This window comes from Aegilops tauschii, chromosome 1 (genome assembly GCF_002575655.3).
Source record: "Aegilops tauschii subsp. strangulata cultivar AL8/78 chromosome 1, Aet v6.0, whole genome shotgun sequence".
Taxonomy (NCBI): domain Eukaryota; kingdom Viridiplantae; phylum Streptophyta; class Magnoliopsida; order Poales; family Poaceae; genus Aegilops; species Aegilops tauschii.
The window spans coordinates 278271329-278278675 of record NC_053035.3 but is presented as its reverse complement, the minus strand read 5'-3'; the positions used below and the strand labels follow the sequence as shown (position 1 = coordinate 278278675).

General features: G+C 45.8%; 1 long non-coding RNA gene across 2 annotated transcripts; it reads right to left on the bottom strand.

Moving 5' to 3' along the window:
- Positions 1 to 296: 296 nt before the first annotated feature.
- LOC109755818 (uncharacterized) lies at positions 297 to 2291 on the bottom strand. 2 transcript variants are annotated; one of them, XR_005772176.3, is made up of 3 exons: positions 1580 to 2291; positions 1325 to 1398; positions 297 to 1055 (listed from the first exon to the last, which is right to left on the bottom strand). It is a non-coding gene; the product is annotated as an uncharacterized lncRNA (long non-coding RNA). The 2 variants fall into 2 exon arrangements; XR_005772174.3 differs by having other exon boundaries at positions 1505 to 2267.
- Between the last annotated feature and the right edge of the window lie 5056 nt (positions 2292 to 7347).

Genomic DNA, 7347 nt, shown 5'->3' with positions numbered 1-7347 from the left:
CTCAACTCTTTCACGTCTATGAAACTAAAAAAATTCTAAGCCATGATTAACTCCTAATTTCAACATGGTCTATCTGGTTATATCCTTCCCGGGCTTCACAACAGAAGATAATCTAGATCACGTACACGTACAGAAGAGCCAATATGCCTGATTGGTACTTCAGTCAACATGAAGTTGTTTCATTGATGTACAACTATATATTGGTTGTGAGGGCACCCATTCCCGTTGAATGAGAATATGCAATCAAGTATGATCATGCACAGATGCATTACCGATGAGGTTAGTAAAATCCAGCATGATCCAACATAAGTGTTATTTTCTTGAACATGCTTAGAAGCATATTATCATGGTGTGTACATCTGTATGCTCCAAAAAAACTGAAATCAAATGTGCCATGGCACAGAAATGTCATAGTACGCCCCAAAAAATATTTTTCTTCTATACATGGACACAGAACAAGGTCTAATCAGAGATAACAAAACAAAAGCATCACAAAGTGCATACTTATTATCTTAACCATGAGACATCAATAATTACAAGCACCAAGAAAAGGGCAAATTTTCACCTTTGTACATATGTCAAGTGTGTAGTGCAGACTGCTGGGTGTTGCTCTCTCCTCGATCACACATGTTTCAAGTCTGAACAAATTCTTCTGCATTTCTCCCTTTTGGATTGTAGCTACGGCCAAACAAAATGTGACACATCCTTCAACACTGGGTTGTAAATCTTCCTCCTAATCTTCAGCTTGTACCTGACCTTCCTCAACCCCTGCCACTTCTGTTTGGCATGACTTTCTCTTCCTCTACCACACCCTCTTCTTCCACCTCTACCTTTCTATCTCTGCCACTTGCATTGTCTCCCCCTTTACCAGATCATGTATATGTGCATAACCACAAACTTATAAGAAAGCTCTTTGAGACATCATAGTGACATTAGTAGTTCATGACAGAAAATATATTTTTTGCAGGAAAGAACAGTCTTGGTTGTTAAATATTAAAGAACAATCCAGTGATCATATCAAGAAGTCGGAGGCCCAGGATGCTCTGGTAATCTCACTACAAAATAGGAAGAAATAGCAATCAATCAGCGCCTTATGGAAATAAAGAAGAACACAATTAACTATGTTCTTGCTATTAAAGAAGCATACATAAAAACCAGCATCTATTGACAAGTCGGTACAATGACATTACTTCCAGTTTCAGAGAGCAAATGTATATAGCACTTCTTAAAAGGAAATATATATTATTTTTATTGGTATCTAATCACTATGTAGCAAGCATCAGACAGTCTTGCTATTTTGAAGTAATAGTAAGCAACTCCATACCTATTCGTTAATGTAGAGATGAACAATTGATTCAAGCAGACTCCACAGAATTCTTGTTTTAATTCAGATCGCTCCTGTAATAAAAATGAACTACAGATCAGAAAAATAAGTAAGCTTACTTGGCTGGAAGAAGTATGAAGATGAGATGATTCCACATTATTCTCAGAGATTCATTCATACCAAACGTGAGCAGAAGTCCATAATCAGGACGATTGGGAAATGCATCTCAAATACCAGGTTGCAGGAGTCGTGCACCTGTAGTTCTCTGGCTGCTCGGAACACAACAGCGATAGGAGACTTGTAGTGGGCAGGCGCGTCCACAACAATCAGCCTCGGTGGCGGTCTGTCATCCTCGATGGTGTCGTTTCCAGCTCGGTGCTCGATGGTTCCGCCTCATAACTCGTCGACAGCGTCCGTAGACCTCAAGCGGAGGCGGCGGCAGCAGCAAATCAAGCATGTGCGGCATCGGCGCCTACAATGTCGTTTGCATCCCATCGCTCACCCCGCACGGTGCTGTGCACGACGACACACTGACGCGCCGCCCCGTGCTTCCTTTACGCATCGGCGGGACACCACCGACTCCCATGCGTGGCCCGGATCTGGCCGCCATGGGCCCCGTGTGGCATTCAGGCCTCACCCGCGCCTGGATCCGACCGCTGCCTTCCCTACTGCGCGCCCCCTCCCGCCAGACGCTGCATCCCCTACAGAGTCGTAGGCCGCCGCTTCCCCTGGCCGTCTCCCCTCTGGTGGCCGCGCCGGCGACCAGAGAGAGCACAACCGCGCCTCCCCTTGTCTCCCGCTTGTGGCCGCACTCCTTCCCGGATCCAGCTTCCAGCGCACGCCGCTCTGGGCCGCTCCGGCGAAGAGCGTGCCGATGAGGGCGTTGTGCGGTCGACGGGGAGAGCTCCCGGGAGGATATTGGGGTTGCAATTGTAGGTCTTTTTCTGGAATCGATTGTGATTGTTGCGGGATAAGTGCGGAGGCGGGTGACAGAGTTTTCGTCCGCTCCATCAAACTGCTAAACGTACTTTTGACGTGGATTAGTGATCATCTGAACGGTTAGATTCAAATTTGTGGGTCTGATCATAAGGCCGTAATTTTTTTGTGTTGTTATGTGGAGGCTAGACTGGGTGTACTTAGCGATGAATATGTTTGCTTGTTTAATAGTAGTAGAGATACGTCGTAGGGGTAAACAAATCCCATTTCTCCTTCTCTTCTCCACCGTCTTGTGAAAAAAATAGATCGAGCCTGCTCTCGCGTGACCAAATTGAGTGGCTCTACGTAATTGAGTCGGCTGATAGGAGGGGATCGATGTCTGACCTACGCTGGGGCGCTTGCTCGAGTTGCGATTGTGGCGCCACCCACCAGCGAGGACGCATCTCGCCGTCGCTAAGCTGGAAAGGTAGAGGGTGGTCGCCGAGGAGGCCATTGGCGTTGGGACAGAAAGCTTATGTTCCTCAAATTTTGCTTCCTGAGTGGGGGATTTAATCCTTGGTGGCGCATGGCTGGGTGAGTGCGTCACATGCGTGGATCAAACTTGTCATGGCTGGAGGCTAGCGGTTTTTTTTTTAGAAAAGAAAGATGACCCCCGGCCTCTGCATCTTGGCGATGCATACGGTCATTTTATTAATTATTCTCGCAAGACCTTACAAAGTCATACAACAGTAAGACTAAAGCCGCCGTCTAAGCAACAAACTGTTGCTACACCTATTCAGTTGATGAAGGAGCGTAGATAGCTTAGGCCTAATACCAAACAGACATCGCAACCAAGCCTAACATCTAAGACCTGAGACCCCAACCTAGCCACTTGCCGGGTCTGGGGCACACACTGGTCCGGCGTGCTCTCGGAGGCCGCCGCCGCCAACTGCCATCGCTCCATCTTCAGAACTGTACTGATGCATCAACCTTGCTCGGTCCAGCTATCGTCGACGCCACCACGGCGCCCAACGGCACCTCCTCCCTGCGCGCAAACAGCTGTACACGTCGCAGTCGCCACTGATACACCTCGGCGCCATGCTGCCACGTACTACCAGCCGACACAGTTTGAAGCCCTTGGAAGATCTGTCGTGCGTAGCACCTCCCGACAAGGCATGACCAAGCGTAGCACCTGTCGGTCAGGCATGACTTGACATCTCCACCGAAACTCCGTGCAAGACGAAGCCGCTCCACCTCCTGCCTCTGACTTCCAGGGCTGCTCCATAAAACGACGCTCCCAAAAGAGAAACGACACCGCAGTGCCGCCATCGTCCGGTCTGGAACACCAGATCCTAGGGTTTCCCTCGGAGCAATACGAGTGGGTCGACGGTAGTCACATGACGATGCCTTCATCAAGGTAACGACGTGGAACGCCGCCATCGCCCGCCGTCGGCTCGGTTTTCACCGGCAACTACGTCTCCCCGACTCGCAGCTGGTGCCAGATGACGGATCCCGAGATCCGAACACCCAGCCTCAGGCCGCCAACCTCTGATGGAAGAGATGACCACCACCGCCGGCTGCACTGGTCAGGACAGATCTGATCGTAGGTGCCGCCGACGAGACCACCAGGCCCTCCACGCCGCCGTCGTCGATCTGAAGGCAGCATGCACGCCGCCGCAGCCAAGCCGGCCGCCGTCGACCGCAGCCGCCGCCGCCGCCCAAAGGGCTATCCGGAGCGCCCACAGCCCTGGCCTCCGCCGCGCCAAGCAGTCGCCGTCCGAGGACGGGCCGGCCTCCCGCCGCCTGCCGCCATCCGCCGCACCGCAGATCCCAGATCGGTCGCGCCACCACACGCCTTGGGGTCCTCCCCACCCTGGAGACGCGCGAGAGAGGAGATCCCCCGCCACCGCCGTCGGCCCCCGGGCTTAGCCCGGCGGCGGCGGCTTGGTTTCTAGCCGCCTGAGTCGCCCAGGGGGAGGACGACGCGGGCGTTGTTTGACCAGGGGGAGGCTAGCGGCTGTGCTGGAGGTTCAGGATCTTGCGCCATGGAGGAGGCAGTGAGGCAGCTCATAGAGGAGGGAATAGCAGCAGCAGCGTCTGCGGGCGGCTGCTTAGTTGTTGCCCTTATTGGTGGTGCTGTCAGACTCCTACAATCTGTAAGTGTTACTACAATCATACAGGTTTCTTTGAAGGGAATTATAATGAATTCAGAATTAGTTTTTATAATTTCATTGTTTAATGTTACTCATATCACAACTTTCCATGTGGAAAGCGGCATTTGTACTTGTCCTCTGAATTCTGCAATTGAGAACAGAGTAAAGCAAACATGTGGATTTCTCTAAATTAAGTTGATCTCAACCTAGCAAGCAATTCTTGCATGTAATTTTTGTTTGACAATAAAAACGGAGATTTACATGCACATTTGCTGGGCTAGGTAGCAAAAGCATCGGCCTGATATGAGACATGCATACGCCTGTTGCAGGTTAAGTTCTTAAGTCCAGTGGTTTTACCTGCCGGCTGCCGCTAGCCTTCTTGTTTGCTTGTTGCATCTTAATTTCCACGTAGAGGCAATGCTATATTGGTGAACATATAAATGCAAGGCATCTGTAGTAGCTACTCGCACGTTCTCTTTTCTGGCTTCTGGAATCTTGCTGTCAAATGGTAGATTATGTCTTATATAGTTCATTTGTAGCACTAGAAGTCTTTTATTCTTTTATTTGTTGTTACCATGTCCAAGCAAGAAGGCCTTAATTTATTAACTGTAATTGGGTTCATATGTGTTAATCGACATACAACGGTTGACTTTTTACATGTGTTGTAGGTGGTGCCTTTTACATTAAAGATTTATTTGTAGTTTGGTTAAAGTATCGTTGAAGTACAACATCGGAAGCCTATCATCAGGCAGAAGATGAGATTGTTATTTTTGAGCATGAACCGAAATATAAGACTTGTTCCACATATTTAGTGTATATAATCTTTGGGTTTCTTCAGATCAATGAGCGGCGAGGGATTTCGCTGAGCATGGAGCACCGGTTGGTCGATTTCCTGGATGGAATCATTTTTCTGAGTCTAAGCTTGTTGGTGCCAGGGCAACATATGGCACAAAATAATGATTGGCCAAGGCAGGCTAATGGAGAATGGTTGCATCTGAGGCACGTGACAGACGGTGGAACTGCGGCTATGCATGAGAGGTATGGGGGTAATGGAGGCAGATTCACATGAGAAGATTGCGGGACAAATAAATAGCAGCAGGATGAGCAATGCCTGGGGCGACCACTCAGTCCTCATTGCTGGTGTTGTCGGACGCCTACCAAATGTAAGTGCTACTGATAAGCATCCTTCCTAATGCAGATTATGTCTTTGGTTCCTCCATAGCACCGTAAAGTGTAATATTTTATTTATTGTTAGTTTGTTACCATGTCCTAGCAAGAAGGCTTTCGTTTGTCAACTGTAATTTAGTTCATATGTTATAGTTGACATATAGTAGTTGAAATTTTATATGTGTTGTAGGTGGTCCATATGGTAGGGAAGATCTAATATGTATATCCTTATCATCGTTGTTGTCAAGTACTCTCACAATATATTTGTAAATACATACTCCCTCCGTTCCTAAATATTTGTCTTTTTAGAGATTTCAAATGGACTATCACATACGGATGTATATAGACATATTTTATAGTGTAGATTCACTCATTTTGCTCTGTATGTAGTCACTTGTTGAAATCTCTAGAAAAACAAATATTTAGTACGGAGGGAGTAGTTGATAACCTACTAATCCACTAATTTTGTAGATAACTTCATCATTCTCCTATGCTTTGTTTTGCCTACTTTATCATCCAGCTGAGCACTTGTCTTCTACTTATGGTGTCAGTAACAGTGGGTTTTATTTTGCCACAGCGAACTTCTGATTCTAAATCGTCAAACCTTTCTCTTTTTTTCCTTTAGTAGATATCTTCTTCGTGTGGGCATCTTTTTTCCTTTCTTTCTGGCACACTTGTCTCAATGTATTCATCCTCTGAATCATCTGATAGTACAATATCTCTGAGTCTCCTTTGAGCTCACGTGATGATAATGCTAAAATTCACACCCTTACGATCTAATAAGTATATCCTTCTTATCATGGTTGTTGTCGAGTACTCTTATACATCATATTTGTAAATACAGAGTCTGCCTTACTATTTAATTGATAACCTACTAATCGAGTAATTTTCTGGATAACTTCATCGTTCTCCTAGGCTTTGCTTTGCCTACTTTCTCATCCAGCTGGGCACTTGTCTTCTTCCTTATGGTTTCAGAAATATTCCGCGACTACAAAATAAGTATACATTTTAAAAAATTGACACGTTTCTAAAAATATAGAAGTGTGTACGTTGAAAAAACCAATCGCCTTTTATCTGGCATGTTTGAATTTTTGGTTTCATTTTTTAGCAAGGCATTCACTTCATCATCTATCAAATTGTAGGTAACATATATAAGATGAATCAGTTGGGAACTTAGAAACACAGTGCTTAATTTTTGAAAAGAATTAAAAGCACCTTTGCCCCCTCAGTTTTATCCAACTATTCTTTTACTGCATACCTTTGTGTGCGGAAGGTCAAATTACTACCGTTGAGCTTGAATTGAAAGCTATGTCTTCCACATAATTGTTGTATAATCTGTTTTGGCGCTTCTTCTGATCCCCATTCAGTGAGTTCAGCAAGTTAGAGACAGGTGTATTAGGCAATCTAGCAGCTTTCTTGTCAAATAAGGTGCAGCTTCTAGTACTTAGTCATATTGGTAATATGCTTATCGAGGTGTTACCCTCTCTGAATATATACCACAACTTTTGCAATACTACTACTTGGCAGTTTCCTGGTAGTCAGTTTGTAACAATCATTACATGGCATGTGCCACCATTGCATAGTTTTTTGTAACTGATCTATTTGTATCTATTGCTCTGAATACAAAGTCCTAAAAGTACCCCAAAACTAAATGTTAGTTTTGAATAAATTAAGAGATGTGAATAAATTAGATATGTACCATTATAACTGATATGTTATCATTGCAGATCCCAGAGACTCATCATCCCCGAAAAGTGAAGATGCCATCTTTTGTAACTCTGATATGCA